Source organism: Lithobates pipiens, unplaced genomic scaffold (genome assembly GCF_037356315.1).
Source record: "Lithobates pipiens isolate NorthernLeopardFrog02 unplaced genomic scaffold, aLitPip1_a1.2 Scaffold_25, whole genome shotgun sequence".
In the NCBI taxonomy this organism is placed as follows: Eukaryota; Metazoa; Chordata; class Amphibia; order Anura; family Ranidae; genus Lithobates; species Lithobates pipiens.
This window is the reverse complement of record NW_027507787.1, coordinates 79249283-79269340: the sequence shown is the minus strand read 5'-3', so window position 1 is coordinate 79269340 and position 20058 is coordinate 79249283. Positions and strand designations below refer to the sequence as shown.

At 44.5% G+C, this 20058-nt stretch overlaps 1 protein-coding gene across 3 annotated transcripts in view; it reads left to right on the top strand.

Annotated features, from left to right (window-relative positions):
* The window catches only part of GRID1 (glutamate ionotropic receptor delta type subunit 1), a 1763123-nt gene that overhangs the window by 1566873 nt on the left and 176192 nt on the right, over positions 1-20058 (top strand). The window lies entirely within an intron of this gene.

Genomic DNA, 20058 nt, shown 5'->3' with positions numbered 1-20058 from the left:
AATTTTTTTATTGTTAGCATAAGAATTAATATGATATCAAACTAGACAACATCTTTTAATAGTGCCTTTGTTATTTTATGTATAGTAAAATGAAAAAAAAAAGTATGCCTTCACTTTTGTATTTCAGGGATGCACATTTTTATTAAATGTTATACTACCACTTAAATAAAAAAAACTGTAAAAAGAAAACTGTAAAAAAAAAACATGAATGCAAATTCAGTTATTGAGTACTGTATTGATTATTGGTGGAGCTGTTTATTTTTTTTCACTTATAAAGAAACATTTGCAGGTATTGACAACATTTTTTATTATTATTATTCAAGTGGGTTCCTGTACCATGTGCTGTGGTTTGCACTTAGATATGTGGATTGGAATTTATTCCAGGATACCAAGAGAGTCTGGTGTCTGGTGGAGCTCTAACCAGATATAGGTTCTGATTACAATTGAAGGTCTGAAAGACCCTGTGGGTCTACTGCAAGGATGCTAATGTTGTCTTGTTTGTTTTTCTATATATTTTTATACTTTGTTAGTGGGTTCACATTATTGTTTTCTAAGGGTTGATTGGTCAATAAAGTTATATATTTTTTTATTAGTTATTTTGGATTGTTCCCTTTTCCTTTGTATATGTAGATGTATTTGAAGAAGTATCCAAAGTTATTTTTTTTTTTCTTTCTAGTTTTTGCCACTTGTGATTTTTCTAGTCATGTTGCATTTCTCTCTCTTTTTTTTTTCTATTCAGGGTTTGCCTCCCTCTAAGCATTGTAGGTACTGGATAACTTAATAATTCAGTCAGTTCAATTGTTTTCATAGCAATGACTTCTTGCCAGATAACAAATTTCTTGAAGTCCTTTTTTGCATGCTCAAAAGCGTGCCCCTCAATATCAGTGAGGCAATGCCTGAACCTGCTGTTCAGTCTCTCATTCCTTGGGAATTGCATTAAAGAATGGATGTAAATGTATGCTTCCAGGGGCAGTAAGAGATAATGCTAAGATATGAGCTGACAACTGAAGCTTTTAGTTAATATCCTGACACACTTGTCTGCTTTAAAGTGACCCTTATTATTTATTCTGCGACCCCATCCAATAGTACTTGGTTTGCATTTAGACTGCTGTAAGCTCTTTTTCACACCTCCTCTTAGATCTCTATTATTATATAGAATTTACAACTCTCCAGCAATCCATAGATTGTTCAACTATTTTGCAATCCCTAGCTAGCCACTGATCAATAGCAATATCTAGAGTGCATTCACAGCTCACTATCAATCCCAGATAGATCACTTAGCTCTCTGGTAAACCTTACATTGCTTAGCTCTCTAGTAATCTGTAGGTTATCACGGCCCTCTAGAAATTCCTAGATATAATGAAAGTGGGTCTAAAGGCCTAAGGTTGTTTACCTTAAAGGAAAAGTACAACCAAAGCTCGTTAGGCTGTACTTCCCATGTGGATCACAGAAGTGCAGTTTGTTCTCTTTTTAGCAGACAGCCACCCTAAGCCCTCTGTTGGCTGACATCAGAGAGCTGGTCCAGGCTGGGTCAAGATCATGAAAATATGTTTGGGATCTGCCCACAACCCTGGACCCCGCCACCTGTCTGAGCCTCTTAGCAAACTCCTGAGAGCCTGAGCCAGCCACTCTCACTCCGCCCCTACCACAGCCCAGCACTCCAGTAAGTGCAGTGGGGCAGAGCAGAGAGCCGGTGACTGACCATCTGGTGTTCGATCGCTTAGTTCTCAGTCTTATAGCCAGCAAGGGATGCACCGATTCTGCATCCACCTATATACTGTAAGTATGATTCTTGAAAAAAAAATGCTGAAATTCCTTTTTAATGCATTGCATAATTCAGATACAGATTCTGATTTACGAATGCTTTAATAAACCAAAAGTGAAATGATTGATTTACAGCTACATTCAACAATGACACAATAAAGTTACCAATAACAGCAATTAGTACAAATAAAACAAATTAAAACTATACTCCAATAAAACATCCATACTTTTAAAATACAACATAGAATAAATAACAGATTGAAATGAGAAAATCAAAAGACCAAAATGTAAATACACCACTTTCTGTAACATTACCCCAAATAATAATTATAATGCCAACATACTATAAAAACGACATAAATATCCTGATGATAAAGCACATTAAAGCTTCATACTTCCCTCACAGAGAAGAATTATATAATTTGATGGCCACAAGTAAAAATAATTTCCTGTGTCACTCTGTCGTGCATCATGCTTGTAACAATTTGTCACTGATGGTACTCCGTAGAATGACCACTGTATTGTGTAGTGGATTGGAGGAGTTTCCATGATTTAAAATACCTTGAACAACATTCTCCTCTCCAAGACTGTTGTTAAAGACTCCAGCTCTAATCCAATAACATCACTGGCCTTGAAAATCTGTTTTTTGAGTCTGTTGGTGTCAGCCACCCTAAGCCTGCTTCCCCAGCGTGCCACTGCATACAGAATAGTGCTAGCCACCACAGACTCATAAAACATCTTCAGCATCGTCCAGCAGATGTTAAAAGACCTCAGTCTCCTCAAAACAATGGAGTCGGCTTTGGCCCTCCTTATAGAGTGCCTCAGTTTTCTTACTCGAGTCCAGCTTATTATGTGCACTCCCAGATACTTGTAACTCTCTACTACATCCACATCCACTCCTTGGGTGGAGACAAGGGTCATCTGTGCCTTCTTCATTCTCAAATCCACAACCAGCTCCTTTGTCCTTGTCACATTTAGATACAGATGATTATCCTTATGCCATGTGAAAAAGTTCTCCACCACAGTCCTATACTCATTCTCTTTCCCATTAATGCATTAAAGTAAAAAGTCTTATAGATGGAGCTCCTCCTCCATTCCCCACTTAAAATTACCTAAGCCCCATTTGGGTCCAGCAATGTGCATGAGAGCAGCAGCTCTTGGGGGTCTCTCTCTCCTCATCAGTTCACACAGCAGCAGAAGTCATTGGCTCCTGCTGGTGTCAATTTACAGCCAGTAAGCCAAAGAGGAGAAAGAGGGGGCCGGGCCAAATCACACTCTGTGTGTGTAAAATGGACAATGTCAATGTCTATTAACAGGAGTTAGGCTAGGGAGCGAGCCTGCTTGAGTGCCCCCATAGAAGAGGCTTACTATTGGGGGCACTCAGTAGGGTGGAGGATTTCCAGAGTTCCTGGGTTTAGTAACAGTCTAACCACCTCAATACAGTGCACTTACACCCCCTTCCTGACCAGACAAATTTTCAGCTTTCAGCGCTCTCACAGTTTGAATGACAATTACTCAGTCGTGAAACACTGTACCCATATGAAACTTGTGTTCTTTTTTCCACACAAATAGAGCTTTCTTTTAATGGTATTTAATCACTAGTGGGTTTTTTATTTTTTGTGCTATAAATAAAATAAAACGTACATTTTGTGAAAAAAATGCCTTTTTCTTTGTTTCTGTCATACATTTTTGCTAATTAGTAATTTTTCTTCATACATTTTGGCCAAAATTTATACTGCTACATATCTTTGGTAAAAAATAACCCACATTAGTGTATATTATTTGGTCTTTGTGAAAGTTATAGATTATACAACTATGGTGCCAATCACTGAAAAATGATCACATCTGATCAGGCCTTCAGTACATCAGGTGTATCTCATTTCTTGAGGCACTAACAAGTCAGGAAAGTACAAATACCCCCCAAATGACCCCTTTTTACAAAGTAGACATTCCAAGGTATTAAGTAAGTAGCATGGTGAGTTTTTTTAAGTTGTAATTTTTCCCCACAATTCTTTGCAAAATGAAGATTTTTTTTTTATTATTATTTTTTTTTTTTTTTACAAAATTGTCATATTATCAGGTTATTTCTCACACACAGCATATGCATACAACAAACTACACCCCAAAATACATTCTGCTACTCTTCCTGATTATGGCGATACCACATGTGTGAGACTTTTACACAGCATGGCCACATACAGAACACCAACAATGAAATTTCCCATAAAATTACCCCATTTTGGAAAGCAAACACCCCAGCGTATAATCTGTGAGGCATGATGAGTCTTTTGAACGGTTCATTTTTTTCCAGAAGTTTTTGGAATATGTGGAAAAAAATGAAAACGCATTTTTTTTTTACACAAAGTTGTCAATTTATAAGATATTTCTAACACATAGCATGTATATAGCAAAAATGACACCCCAAAACACATTCTGCTACTCCTCCCGAGTATGGCTATACCACATGTGTAGGACTTTTACACAGCCTGGTCACATAGAGAGGCCGAAGATTGAAGTAGTACGTTCAGGCGTTCTAGGAGCATAAATGACACATCTCATTTCTTTCCTACCTATCACACTTTTGAAGGTCCTGGAGCACCAGGACAGTGGAATTACCCACAAATGACCCCATTTTGGAAAGAAAACACCCCAACATATATTCTATGAGGCATGGGCTGCAAATAGGTACTCTGGTACTCTGATGGGCTGCAGATAGGTACTCTGGTACTCTGATGGCCTGGTGACAGGTACTTGGGTACACTGATGGCTTGGTGACAGGTACTCAGGTACTCTGGCCTGGTGACAGGTTCTCTGATGGCCTGGTGACTGGTGTTTGGGTACTCCGAAGGGCGGTGATAGGTACTCAGGTACTCATATGGACTGTCACAGGTACTAAGGTACTCAGATGAACTGTGACAGGTACTCAGATGAACTGTGACAGGTACTCAGGTACTCAGATGAACTGGGACAGGTACTCAGGTACTCTGATGGCCTGGTGACAGGTTCTCTGATGGCCTGGTGACTGGTATTTGGGTACTCTGAAGGGCAGTGATAGGTACTCAGGTACTCATATGGACTGTGACAGGTACTCAGGTACTCAGATGAACTGTGACAGGTACTCAGGTACTCGGATGAATTGTGACAGGTACTCAGATGAACTGTGACAGGTACTCAGGTACTCAGATGAACTGTGACAGGTACTCGGGTACTCAGATGAACTGGGACTGGTACTCGGGTACTCAGATGGACTGGGACAGGTACTCGGGTACTCAGATGGGCTGTGACAGGTACTCGGGTACTCGGATGAATTGTGACAGGTACTCAGATGAACTGTGACAGGTACTCAGGTACTCAGATGAACTGTGACAGGTACTCGGGTACTCAGATGAACTGGGACTGGTACTCGGGTACTCAGATGGACTGGGACAGGTACTCGGGTACTCAGATGGGCTGTGACAGGTACTCGGGTACTCAGATGGGCTGTGACAGGTACTCGGGTACTCAGATGGACTGGGACAGGTACTTGGGTACTCAGATGGACTGGGACAGGTACTCGGGTACTCAGATGGACTGGGACAGGTACTCGGGTACTAAGATGGGCTGTGACAGGTACTCGGGTACTTTGATGGGCTAGAACAGGTACTTGGGTACACATATGGACTGTGACAGGTACTCGGGTACTCTGATGGACCGTGACAGGTACTCGGGTACTCTGATGGACTGTGACAGGTACTCGGGTACTCTGATGTGCCGTGACAGGTACTCGGGTACTCTAATTGACCGTGACAGGTACTCAGGTACTCTGATGGACCGTGACAGGTACTCGGGTACTCTAATGGGCTGTGACAGGTACTCGGGTACTCTGATGGGCTGGTGACAAGTTCTCTGATGGCCTGGTGACTGGTATTTGGGTACTCTGAAGGGCGGTGATAGGTACTCAGGTACCCATATGGACTGTGACGGGTACTCAGGTACTCAGATGAATTGTGACAGGTACTCAGGTACTCAGATGAACTGGGACAGGTACTCGGATACTCAGATGAACTGGGACAGGTACTCGGGTACTCAGATGGACTGGGACAGGTACTCGGGTACTCAGATGGGCTGTGACAGGTACTCGGGTACTCAGATGGGCTGTGACAGGTACTCAGGTACTTTGATGGGCTAGAACAGGTACACGGGTACTCGAATGAACCATGACAGGTACTCGGGTACTCAGATGGGCTGTGACAGGTACTCGGGTACTCAGATGGGCTGTGACAGGTACTCGGGTACTTTGATGGGCTAGAACAGGTACACGGGTACTCGAATGAACCATGACAGGTACTCGGGTACTCTGATGGGCCGTGACAGGTACTCGGGTACTCATATGGACTGTGACAGGTACTCGGATACTCATATGGACCATGACAGGTACTCGGGTACTCTGATGGACCGTGACAGGTACTTGGTTACTCTGATGGACCGTGACAGGTACTCGGGTATTCTGATGTGCCGTGACAGGTACTCGAGTACTCTGATGTGCTGGGACAGGTACTCGGGTACTCTGATGGGCTGTGACAGGTACTCGGGTACTCTGATGGGCTGTGACAGGTACTCGGGTACTCTAATGGACTGTGACAGGTACTCTGATGGACTGTGAGTGACAGGTACTATGAGGGGTGGTGACAGGTCCTCTTTATTGGGGGGCAATCAGTGGGATTGGTGTACACTGTAAGCGGTAATGAGATGTTACCGCAATCTCCTCGTCACACACGATCGGTGTGTGAGGAGGAGAACCCGGTAACATCTCGTTACCGCGGTTTGTTTACATGTTAGTGATTGGCTTGAAAGGATCACAGCCGATCACGTGGGTAAACAGCCGGCCAATGGCTGTTTACCAGTGTCGGTGACGAGCAGTGTTCCCGGGGAACACGCCGCCACCGACGTGCATGTGCAGCGCGCTCGCGATCGTGCACAGTGGGGGTGTGACCATCTGTGATCGGCCGAGACTTCATCACAGCCGATCACGTGGTAAACAGCCATAACCAATGGCTGTTCACCCCCTTCGGCGGCGAGCGGTGTCTCAGTGACACGCCGCCACCGAAGAAACAGGGATGTGTGCACACGATCACGTGCATTCCCTGTTTAAACGGGAGGCTGTCATATGACGGTCTCCCGCCACAATAGGTGCGTCGCCTGGCCGTCAGTTGACGGCCGGAGGTCGGGAAGCAGTTAAAGGAGTTGTAAAGGCAGAAGGTTTTTTATCTTAATACATTCTATGTCTGAATGGATACACGGAGCTCTGACTTGTCTTGGGTGCCCCCTGTAGCAAGCTGCTGGCTGAGGGGCACTTAAAGGAGGGAGGGTCCAGGAGCAGCAAAGAGGGACCCAGGAAGAAGAGGATATGGGCTGCTCTGTGCAAAACCAACTGCACAGAGGAGGTAAGTATAACATGTTTGTTATTTTTTTTTATTATTTAAACCAAGCCTTTACAATCACTTTAAGCCTGATTTATGCAACAATTGCACAGGTATTAGGTAACATAGTTTTATCAGTAGAGTTTTAAATTAAGCTCTTAAGATGGGGTTTTCCAAGTTGTTGATAAATCTCTTTAAGGGGGTGTCAGCCAGGGGCGTTGCTAGGTGGCAAGAAGTCAGGACCCGTCACTGGGGGGGGAGGGTCGGGCAGCTGGTGGAATTGAGTGTGTGAAGGGGGGTGTTATCTACCTGATACGTACTGACCTACCTGACATATACTGACCTATCTGACATACACTGGGATGGCAGGCGGTGGGGTTGTGTGGAGGGGGAGGTGTTACCTACCTGACATACACTGACCTATAGGACACACACTGACTTACCTGGCTGACATGCACTGACTACATGACACGCAGTGTCCTACCTGACACCCCCTGACCTACCTGGCTGACATACACTGACCTACCTGGCTGACATACACTGACCTAACTGACACAAACTGACCTACCTATCTGACATACACTGACCTACCTGACCTGGTACCTTTTAATCTTCTCTTCTCTTCTGTCCCACTCCCAGCCACCACGGCTGTTATTCTATTCTCCTGCTGGTTGCTTAACACAGTGTGACTCTGGAGGGAGAAGGGGGCATTGCCGTGCCGGTTCCATACAAGGAGAATTGAGAACAGCCGCCATTCTCCTGAACTCCTGCTGCTTTCCTCAGGCTGGGTGGCATATCACTATGCCAAAAACAGTCAGTGCAGTGGGCAGTGGCGCAATGGCCGACTCACACAGAGTAAAATGCGGCTGCCGCCACTGCTGTCCTTCCTTTCTCTCCCTTTCTCTACAGTGATTGCTGGACCTGCTTAGACACTCGGGGCTATTGGCCCCACATTAGGGGCTCCAGCCTTAATAGCCACCCCTTAACGATGCCTATGGTGTCAGCTATTCTCTTTCTGTGTGGGGAAATTAAAGGGAAACATCATAGTTGCTTTTTGTGCCATGGAAGTGTAATCAACAGAGCAGGGAAGTAATTTTCAGAGCAGAGCATGTGTTTGTACTCTTTGTGATTTATAGAGATCAGAAAGATAAGTTATCTATGTGTTTTATATATTCTGAAACCAAATGATCTTTGCAAGATGTGTCCTTGAAGTCCTTGTAGTAAATGTAATTGCCATGAGCTCCTGAAGAGGGCACTCTGCACTAGAAATAGCTACACACAAAGGGGTTTTTCCTGCGACCCATTAAAAAAACATGATGTAAATATTTCATATCAGGTTTAAAAATGAAAATGCAGGTTGTTAGTATTTGTACTGCTTAATGGACTAAAAAAATAAATAAATAAATAAATAAATAAATAAATAAAAAGTTTCTGCTTAAATAAAGGGTTGAGAAGGAAAAATCAGTGGGCACAGGTAACATTGTTATTTAAATAAATAAGCATCTTTTATTTAGAATGTAATCTTCTGAAAGCTTTCATTTTGTTCTGAGCGAATTATTACAATTATCTTGTCTGAATATGTCTATAGATAAAAGGCTTGCAGTTAGCTAAACATAGACTCTAATAGAACATCCTGACATGAGTACGAGCTTTCTGGCAGAACATTTCAAGGTTGGGTTTTAAAAAGTGTAGAGAGAATTATTCAACTTAAAAGCCAAAGATTATCAGTCATAATGATGCTGGTAATGTAAGGGCAGGCAGCTTCAAAATGTTTGTGGGTGACATCTTTAGAATGCAAGACAAGGAGTGACATGTTCCATTCATCTCCTTCATTAAAGCTGGAGATATGCACTCCATTATTCTGGATAAGCAGATGGAAGCTCTTAGGAATACAAATATTACATTTTATTAGGACTTTGAGTTAGATGCACTGTTTTAATCCCCACTCTAAATGTACTGTTGATTCAAAACAGTATGAAACAAATGCAAAACTTGCTATTTTATCTAATTATCTCTGCTTAGGTTTGTGAAGCTGGGATTATTAGATCGGCATTGATCGTTTCATTCTGTGTGGGTGTTGTTTGTCAATGGTTAGCTGCATCAATAATATGTTGTGAATATCTAACTTTTAATATGAAGTTTTCTTTAAGTTTCTGCCCAACTATTGACATTGGATTAATCATTTCATTATTCATTGTACAGGTCCTGTAGTAAAAGCCAAATTCTTATGAATATATTAAAGTTTTGATATTTAACTTAACATTTAGCTTCTGGCTAATCCTTTATTTAACTTTGTCACTGATATTATGCAAGATTGCTTAAAATCAAAGTACACACTTTGTTTTTGTAATTAAAGTAGAAACTAAAAGACATTTAGTTTTCCAAAGAACTGTGCATCATAAACAACTACCAATTCTTTTAAATAAAATTCTAGTTTTCACCCTTTTTTTCATCCTTTGCTACAGTTAATGCTGCTGGTCTCCCAAAGCCTTTTTTACAGCCACTTTCTGTATATTTGCATACACTCCTGCGATGGCTGCATGGCATTTTTAACCGCTTCAGGACCGCCCCATGCATATATACTGCAGCAGGGTGGCCCGGCTGCACGAAATCACGTACCTGTACGTGATTTCATCCACAAGGTCTTGGGCGGGTGCACACCACCGGCAAGCCGCTCCCGCTGTGATTGGACACAGCAGAATCCAATCAGCAGGTCCGGTGGATGCAACGTCCACCGGGACCTGCCGATTGTTCACCAGAAAGGCAGAACGGCGATCTGACTATGTAAACAAGGCAGATCACTGTTCTGTGAGAGCGAAAGATGTAGATCTTGTGTTTCTGCTAAGAAACACGGATCTCTTTCTTTACCCAGTCAAAGCACCCCCCCCCCAGTTAGAAAGCATTCCCTAGGAAAATACTTAACTCTTTGATCGCCCCTGATGTTAACCCCTTCCCTTCCAGTGTCAGTACAGCGACAGTGCATTTTTTTAGCACTGATAATTATATTAGTGTCGCTGGTCCCTAAAAAGTGTCAAAAGTGTTAGGTGTCTGATCTGTCTGCTGCAATGTCGCAGTCCTGATAAAACTTGCTAATCACCGTCATTACTAGTAAAAAAATAAATAAATAAAAATTCCACAAAAATATTCCACAGTCTGTAGATGCTATAACTTTTGTGAAAACCAATCGATATACGCTTATTGGGATTTTTTTTTTTTACCAAAAATATGTAGCAGAATACCTATTGACCTAAATTGATGAAAAAATTGGATTTTTTCCATTTTTTAATTGGATGTTTTATAGCAGACATTAAAAAAAAAAATATCTATATCTATATATATATATATATATATATATATATATATATTAGGGCTGTGAAAATTCTTTTGATCGGTACTCACCTCTCCGCCGGCTTCTGGGTCTTCAGAGAGTTCCGCCTGAGGCCCGGTGACGTCACTGACATTGACGTCACTGGACTCATCCCCCCTTCCCCAAGTGCCTCCTTCTGCTAACGAAGGGAAGGGGGATGAGTCCAGTGACGGCGAAGTTCTGACTGAACGTAATGCGTATGGGGGAGGAGGTATGCATGACGTCACCCACTGCTGCCCTACGGAACTAACACGATTGCCGGATTTACATGCTGTGTTTTTATCATCTTTATGTGAGTAGTTTGTGTTTGAACACAAAAATTTAATCTTATACTTAAACGGTGAGCACTTAGATCTTTTCTTTTTACCCATGACCTGGCATCCTTGCTGAGATCTAAGGAGATGTGAGATGTGCAAAAAGGCCCTATTTATGGGTCTGGGCTCCACACGAGACTCCTCGAATGTTGGAGTTGGAACGTATGGCCATAGCAAAGATTAAGGGGGAAAGGAGGCATCCCTGTCTTTTTCCCCTTGGAAATACTAAACGGTTTTGAGTAGTGTCCTTGGAACCGAGTCATTGCTTTAGGGGTGGAATAAAGGGAGTGCAAAATACCTAAGAAATGTTGACTGAAGCCCCATTGTTCCATGATTGTGAATATGTGGGGCCATTTGATGGAGTCGAATGCCTTGTGTAAGTCTAGGGATAGAAGCATCCCTTCTTGTTTGGGGCCTCCGTCCCAACCCAATTGAAGAAGGGAGACTACATCAATGACCCTCCTGAGTTGGTCTGGCTCCTGTCTGACCGAGATAAACCCCACTTGGTCATTATGGACATATCAATGAAGGAGGCAAGGCGATTGGCTAGAATTTTTGTCAATATCTTGAAGTTGTTGTTTATGAGGGAGATGGGTCTATAGTTCTCAACCTCCTCCGGGTTCTTGTTTGGTTTAGGGATTACTGTTATGTAGGTGGTATTGAACTGAGGATCTAAAGAAGAACCTTTAGCCTTTGTATTAAAAAAAAAATTGCCATGAAAAGTGCTAGTATGTCAGCAAAAGCCTTGTAGTATGGTACAGAAAGTCCATCAGGTCCAGGGGCTAAACCTGCTCTGAGGTTCTTTATGACCTCCCTTTTTTCCTCAACAGAAAAGTCGACCTCCAGAATGTCCCTATGTTCAGACGAAAGTGTTGGGATTGGGAGATCCTGGATAAATCTGGAAATATCGGGGCCTTTGTCTGCATGAGTCGAGTTAAAGAGTTTGTAAAACTCTTGGAAGGCATTGAGTATCTTATTGGGGTTGGCTGTGGGGGGGTTGTCCCACGACTCTGATCTTTGGCAGGGAGCAGGTGTGAAAAAGCAGCTAGCCTAGAGCCAATTTTGTCTTTTTCGATGGTAGAATTTTGCTCCACTCCAGGATATGTTTCTTCCCATTTTCCTGTGGGAGCCAATTTGAGTTCTAGTCTGGTAGCTTCCAGTTGTTCCACTAGGGTTTTGGAAGGGCACTTCTTGTGTTGGATTTTCAGGTCAGCAAATTTGTTTTCCAAGTTTTTAATGTCTATTAGCCTCTCTTTTTTGAGTCAGGTCATTCTACTGATAATTTTGCCCCTGATAGCTACTTTATGGGCTATTGGGGGAGATGTTTTGTACATTGTTAAGAATTAAGTATTGCTTTTTTAGTGTTCTCTATGTCTGTTTTATTGATGGTGTCACTCAGGATAGATTCATTAAAGTGGGGTACCCCCTAAAAAAAAAAATTAAAAGTCAGCAGCTACAAATACTGCAGCTGCTGGCTTTTAATAATCGGACACGTACCTGTCCCAGGGTCCAGCGATGCGGGGGAACGAAGCCCCCCCCCCTCTTCCCCGCTCGGCGCAGGGTGCCGTGATACTCCGTACAGTCACCTGGGACACGTGACAGGTCCCAGGTGAATGTGCGGCATGAGGGGAAGTGATGTCACCAGCCTGGGCAATGAAGAAGGCAGACTACAAGGGACCCCCTAGCAACAGTTATTTAGAGGTGAGTAAATTTTTTTTTGCCAATTATTTTTTTTATTTTTTTTTGCGAATTTTAAGCAGCTTTTAATTTTTTGGTGGCAACACCACTTTAACCACTTGCCGACCGCCGCACGACGATGTACGTCGACAGAATGGCACGGGCAGGCATAAGGGCTTACATGTACGTCCTTGCCTGCCCGCGGGTCGGGGGCCCGATCGGGCCCCCGCCCGGTGCCTGCGGCGGTCGGTATTCGTTCGGGAGCGATCCCGGACGAGGGGACGGCCATTCATTCATGGCCACCCCCTCGCGATCGCTCCCGACGAATGAAAATGCTCCGTGACATCACTTCCTCTCCTGTAATGTAAACACAGGAGAGGAAGTGATGTAATCTCTCCTCCGTGTCGGTATTTTTCGTTCCGACACCGAGGAGAGAGGATCGGTGAGTTGCACCAACACGACACTACACAGTAGAACATGCCAGGCACACTCACACCCCCCCGATCACCCCCCCAATTACCCCTGCCCCCCAGTCACAGTGACACCAATGTCATTTTTTTTTTTTTTGCATTGGTGTCATTTGTGACTGTAATAACTGTTAGGGCAGTTAGGGTTAGCCCCCTTTAGTTCTAATGTACCCCCCTAACCCCCCCCAATAAAGGTTTAACCCCGTGATCACCCCCCGTCGCCAGTGTCACTAAGGCTGGGTTCACATTGCAGCGGTTTATGAGAACGAATGTGATTCGCACCGCACTGCAGTGCAAATCACATCCGATCTCTGTGCGATTCGAGTTCAGCCATACAGATAGTATGGCTGAATTCGCATCGCACCCGCCGCAAATTCGCACGGGACCCTTTTTTTGGCCCGCAGCAGAATCGGATCGCATGGGTGTTCACACCATGTGATCCGAGTTTGCAGATCGCACTGCGATATGCGAACTGATCTGGGGGTGTCATTAACATTTCACTGACACTCCCAGCAGTTCGCATAGGGCAGTGTGAACTGCCGCCGGGAGGCATGCGATGCGGGAACCCGCCGCGGATTCGTGGCGTTCCCGCATCGCTCCAGTGTGAACCCAGCCTAATAAGCGATCGTTTTTCTGATCGCTGTATTAGTGTCACAGGTGACGCTAGTTAGGCAGGTAGGTATTTAGGTTCGCCGCAGCTTTTTATAGCGCCAGGGACCCCCATATACTACCGCATAAAGCCCCCTGATTGCCCCCTAGTTAACCCTTTCACCAGTGATCACCATATAACTGTTACATGTGACGCTGGTTGGTTAGTTATTTTTTTATAGTTTCAGGGCACCCGCCATTTATTACCTAATAAAGGTTTAACCCCCTGATCACCCGGCGGGTGTCATTTGTGACTGTAATAACTGTTAGGGCAGTTAGGGTTAGCCCCCATTAGTTCTAAGGTACCCCCCTAACCCCCCCAATAAAGGTTTAACCCCGTGATCACCCCCCGTCGCCAGTGTCACTAAGGCTGGGTTCACATTGCAGCGGTTTATGAGAACGGATGTGATTCGCACCGCACTGCAGTGCAAATCGCATCCGATCTCTGTGCGATTCGAGTTCAGCCATACAGATAGTATGGCTGAATTCGTGTCGCACCCGCCGCAAACTCGCACGGGACCCTTTTTTTGGTCCGCAGCAGAATCGGATCGCATGGGTGTTCACACCATGCGATCCGAGTTTGCAGATCGCACTGCGATATGCGAACTGATCTGGGGGTGTCATTAACATTTCACTGACACTCCCAGCAGTTCGCATAGGGCAGTGTGAACTGCCGCCGGGAGGCATGCGATGCGGGAACCCACCGCGGATTTGTGGCGTTCCTGCATCGCTCCAGTGTGAACCCAGCCTAATAAGCGATCAATTTTCTGATCGCTGTATTAGTGTCACAGGTGACGCTAGTTAGGCAGGTAGGTATTTAGGTTCACCGCAGCTTTTTATAGCGCCAGGGACCCCCATATACTACCGCATAAAGCCCCCTGATTGCCCCCTAGTTAACCCTTTCACCAGTGATCACCATATAACTGTTACAGGTGACGCTGGTTGGTTAGTTATTTTTTTATAGTTTCAGGGCACCCGCCATTTATTACCTAGTCTCACTAGTGTACCCGTAAATTTAGGGGTGTCTACTTTCCAAAATGGGGTCATTTGGGGGGGGGTTTGTGCCATCTTGGCATTTTATGGCCTTCAAAACTGTAACGCCCTTAGAAAGCCTGAAGGCGGTGCTTGGTTTTCGGGGCCCCGTACGCGGCTAGGCTCCCAAAAAGTCCCACATATGTGATATCCCCGTACTCAGGAGAAGCAGCAGAATTTATTTTGGGGTGTCATTTCACATATGCCCATAGCATGTGTGAGCAATATATCATTTAGTGACAACTTTGTGAAAAAAAAAAAAGTTTGTAATTTTCCCGCAACTTGTGGCAAAATATAAAATATTCCATGGACTCAACATGCCTCTCAGCAAATAGCTTGGGGTGTCTACTTTCTAAAATGGGGTCATTTGTGGGGGTTTTGTGCCATCTTGGCATTTTATGGCCTTCAAAACTGTAATAGGTAGTGAGGAGTGAAGTCAAATATTTACGCCCTTAGAAAACCTGAAGGCGGTTTTGGTTTTCGGGGCCCCGTACGCGGATAGGCTCCCAAAAAGTCCCACATATGTGGTATCCCCGTACTCAGGAGAAGCAGCAGAATTTATTTTGGGGTGTCATTTCACATATGCCCATAGCATGTGTGAGCAATATATCATTTAGTGACAACTTTGTGAAAAAAAATAAAAAAAAATTAAAGTTTGTAATTTTTCCGCAACTTGTGGCAAAATATAAAATATTCCATGGACTCAAAATGCCTCTCAGCAAATAGCTTGGGGTGTCTACTTTCTAAAATGGGGTCATTTGTGGGGGTTTTGTGCCATCTTGCCATTTTATGGCCTTCAAAACTGTAATAGGTAGTGAGGAGTGAAGTCAAATATTTACGCCCTTAGAAAACCTGAAGGCGGTTCTTGGTTTTCGGGGCCCCGTACGCGGCTAGGCTCCCAAAAAGTCCCACATATGTGGTATCCCCGTACTCAGGAGAAGCAGCAGAATTTATTTTGGGGTGTCATTTCACATATGCCCATAGCATGTGTGAGCAATATATCATTTAGTGACAACTTTGTAAAAAAAAAAAAAAAAAAAATATTAAAGTTTGTAATTTTTCCGCAACTTGTGGCAAAATATAAAATATTCCATGGACTCAAAATGCCTCTCAGCAAATAGCTTGGGGTGTCTACTTTCTAAAATGGGGTCATTTGTGGGGGTTTTGTGCCATCTTGGCATTTTATGGCCTTCAAAACTGTAATAGGTAGAGAGAAGTGAAATCAAAAATTTACGCCCTTAGAAAGCCTGAAGGCGGTGCTTGGTTTTCGGGGCCCCGTACGCGGCTAGGCTCCCAAAAAGTCCCACATATGTGGTATCCCCGTACTCAGGAGAAGCAGTAGAATTTATTTTGGGGTGTCATTTCACATACGCCCATAGCATGTGTGAGCAATATATCATTTAGTGACAACTTTGTGTAAAAAAAAAATATATATATTTTTTTGTCATTATTCAATCGCTTGAGGCAAAAAAATAAAATATTCAATGGGCTCAACATGCCACTTATCAATTTCCTTAGGGTGTCTACTTTCCAAAATGGGGTCATTTGGGGGGGTTTTGTACTGCCCTGCCATTTTAGCACCTCAAGAAATGAGATAGGCAGTCGTAAACTAAAAGCTGCGTAAATTCCAGAAAACGTACCTTAGTTTGTAGATGTGACAACTTTTGCGCAAACCAATAAATATACAATTATTGACTTTTTTTTTACCAAAGACATGTGGCTGAATACATTTTGGCCTAAATGTATGACTAAAATTGAGTTTATTGGATTTTTCTAATAACAAAAAGTAGAAAATATCATTTTTTTTCAAAATTTTCGGTCTTTTTACGTTTATATCGCAAAAAATAAAAATCGCAGAGGCAATCAAATACCATCAAAAGAAAGCTCTATTTGTGGTAAGAAAAGGACGCAAATTTTGTTTGGGTACAACATTGCATGACCGCGCAATTACCAGTTAAAGCAGCACAGTGCCAAATTGTAAAAAGACCTCTGGTCATTTACCAGCAAAATGGTCCGGTCTGAAAGTGGTTAAGATGCGAAAGTGTCCCAGATGTTCTAGTGAGGGAGTTTTGCAAGGTGAGACAGACCAGGGAATGGTCAGACCAGGCAATATCAATGATGGTTGCCTCGTGCGTTGAAGGGATAAATTTGGGGGGCACAAGGGTGTAATCTATCCTGGCATAGGATTGGTAGGGGAAGGAGTAGTGGGTGTAATCTCTTTTCAAGGGGTTCAACTCTCTCCAAATGTCGACCAGGCCGTAGGCATAAAGGGACCTTGTTATGTTCAAGCTGGCCTTAGTGGGTCGTGTTAGCTGGTTCTGTGGGGGTCTAGACTTGTCAAGCCCCTGGTTGAAGGCTACATTTGAGTCCCCTCCGAAGATGACTTTGCCCTCTACAAGGGGGAGCAGGGTTTTAAGGAGCACTTGAAAAAATTTAGTTTGACCTTTACTGGGGACATAGTAGGAGATTATTAAATATATGTTGCCTACGATCGAGCCTTTGACAAGGATATATCTACCTTCGCGGTCTCTGTGTGTTGAGATGTGGTTAAATTTGCAGTTCTTTGAGAAAAGAACCGCTACCCCCTTAGTCTTGTTTGCTGCATTTGCTAGGTAAAATGTTGGGTAGTGTGAGTTGAGGAATTTAGGTTGTATGTCCGTTTTTAGGGAGCGATAGATTTCAAAAGCTATTCTGCATTTTCTGGGGGACTTCAGCCCCCAAGCATTGTGTGTGGCTACCCTGAGATCCTTTCCAGTCGGGGTTAAGTCAGTCATTGGGACAGAGGGGTGGAAAGCTACTGCAGCAACTGTCACTTACCCTTTGATGTCTTCTTCGGGCGGGGCCATGGAAGAGAGTAAGGCTGGTCTCGATCCAGGTCCGAGATCTTAGGACATACACAACCTGATAACTGGCTAGAGAAAGAGGTTAGGGAGGGAAAGAAAGAGGGGAACAAACATTACATAAAACAAAGTCTTCCGAGAAGACTGAGGGCGTCTGGTGAGGAATAGTCCTGCCAGATACTCAACACAAGGCATTGGTAAGTGAGGACTGAACTATTCCACAGAGGCGAAAACCCACTTCTAAGGGATAGGTGGAGGCGTAATGCCCCGTACACACGAGAGGGATTAAGTCTGACAGACCTCCAAAGGAGTTCCGACGGAGTTCCGACGGAGTTCTGGCGGACTTTTCGACCGAACGGACTTGACCACACACCATCACACCAAACTCCGACGGAGTCGAACGTGATGACGTACGACTGGATTCGACGTAGGAAGTTCATAGACAGTAGCCAATAGCTGCCCTAGCGTCGGTTTTAGTCCTTCGGAGTAGCACACACACGAGCGAATTTTTCGAAGGGGACCGGGTCCGGCGGAGTTCCGTCGGGAAAATTTGAAGCATGCTTCATTTCTAAAGTCCGTCAGACTTTTGCGAAGCTAAAGTCCGTTGCAGCCCACACACGATCGGATAGTCTGACGGACTCGGTCTGACGGACTTTGGATGTTGAAAAGTCCGCTCGTGTGTACGGGGCTTAAGGGTGTCACCCCCGACCCTTGCTTCTATGTGGACCAAAAATATACACTAACACAGCTAACAGTAACAGTTGGCAAAAAAAGGAACTTTAGTAAAGGTAATAGTGCATATATGGCAATTGAGGAGATCTTGGAAGTAGGCCTCTCGAGAAATCTCCAGCCAGGATGGCTTACAAAGTCCTGGTATCTCTAGAAGAGTTCCTGAAGGGTATTGGGAAGCCTGCCAAAGTGAGCCCCATTGGTTAACGTTGAGGTCTATTAATAGAGGTCCAAGTACATCTGGGGCATTTCATGCTGTCCCTTTAGGGAGAACTCCGGTCATTTTTTTTAGAATGCTTGTGAACAGTGAAAAGAGAGAATCAAAACAAGATAATGAAGAACAGAAAAAACAGGGGAAGTTTTTCCTAAAGGCAAACATGAATGGGTCATCCTATCAACGGCTTAGGATGGGAGCCCAGAGTTCCATCAACAACGGAGACTATGGTCCCAGAGTGGGATGTCCGAATGGGGGCGGAGAGAAGGAAGGCTTGATCATCCATCTTATGGGGGCCTGCCGTCTTTGGATTTCTTGGTCTTCCCTGTGTTCCAAAGGGGGGAGACAGGACATGTTGGGGATGGTCGCTTGGCAGAGCTCACTGGTGCTGCCGAGAAATACAAAGGTGCTTCCTTTGAGATCAACTTGAAGTGAAGGGAAAGTCTCTCTCCTTCCGGTAAGCTGGTTAAGGCATAAGCTTTGCCCTGGATTGTGAATTTAACTGCAAAGGGGAAGGCCCAGTGGTACTTAATGTCATGTTGAAGGGGACTGAGAGGAGCTTTTTGAGAGCTCGCCTTTTTTGGATTGTAGAGGGGGATAAATCCGCAAAGATATGTATTTTGTGGCCACGACAAGTGACTTGCTGCTTGAGGTGGGATTGTATCATGACTTCCTCCTTAATGGCATAGAAGTGTGGCTTCACAATGACGTTCCACAGGGAGCCATTCTTTCTGGGGGGTCCTAAGGCCCTGTGAGCTCTGTCCAACTCTAGGCGGTGGGGGGGTACTGGGTAGAAGCTCCTTAATGAGGTCTTGTACAGCATTGGGGATATCCGTGATCTTCTCAGGGAGGCCTTGGATTCTAAGGTTGTATCTCCTGGACCTATTTTCGAGGTCGTCAATCCTCAACAGGGCAGTGCCAAGCTGGTCCTGCAGAACTTGGATATTGATTAGTGTGGGAGACAGTCATGTCCAGTTTACTTTCTATGGCCTCCATCCTGGAACTCAGATTAGCAAAGTCGGATTTAATGTCTCTTGTGATTTGTGCGGCTATGTTGGCCAGTCCTTTCTCCAGGAGGACAGAAAGTTTGAGGAAAAGGTCCTCTTGCTGGGAGTATGGGTCCTGGTGTGGCATTCTGGGGGAGGCAGTTGCATGTTGAAATGGTGGAGTAGGCCCGGCTGGGGACCGGGCATATTCATCTATGGTGCAGCCAAGAAGAGGAGGCTGGGGAAGGAGCCTGGGGGTATGGTGGGGTTCCCTAGGTCACCATCTTCCATCTTGCTTTCCCCAGAGGCCAGATGTGACTGTGTGGAGGTGAAGGCGGCGGCCATCTTGGTACATCTGTCCCGGCCTAGTTTTTCAAAATCTGCCCGAGGTCTCGTCTGGCATCCAGGGAGGCTTCCAAAGGGTTATTGGTGGGGGATGGGATGAAGGCGGCCAAAATCAGGTGGTGTTGTGCCCGCTGTGAGGCTCGTGGGGCAGGGGTGATGCGGAGCTCCCGGCTCAAGCAGCCATTACAGAGCTCCGGAGCATGCGCACTCAGAATACAGCCTTTATATACACCACACACACAGGTGAGGCTGATCACATTATCTTATGCAAACGCA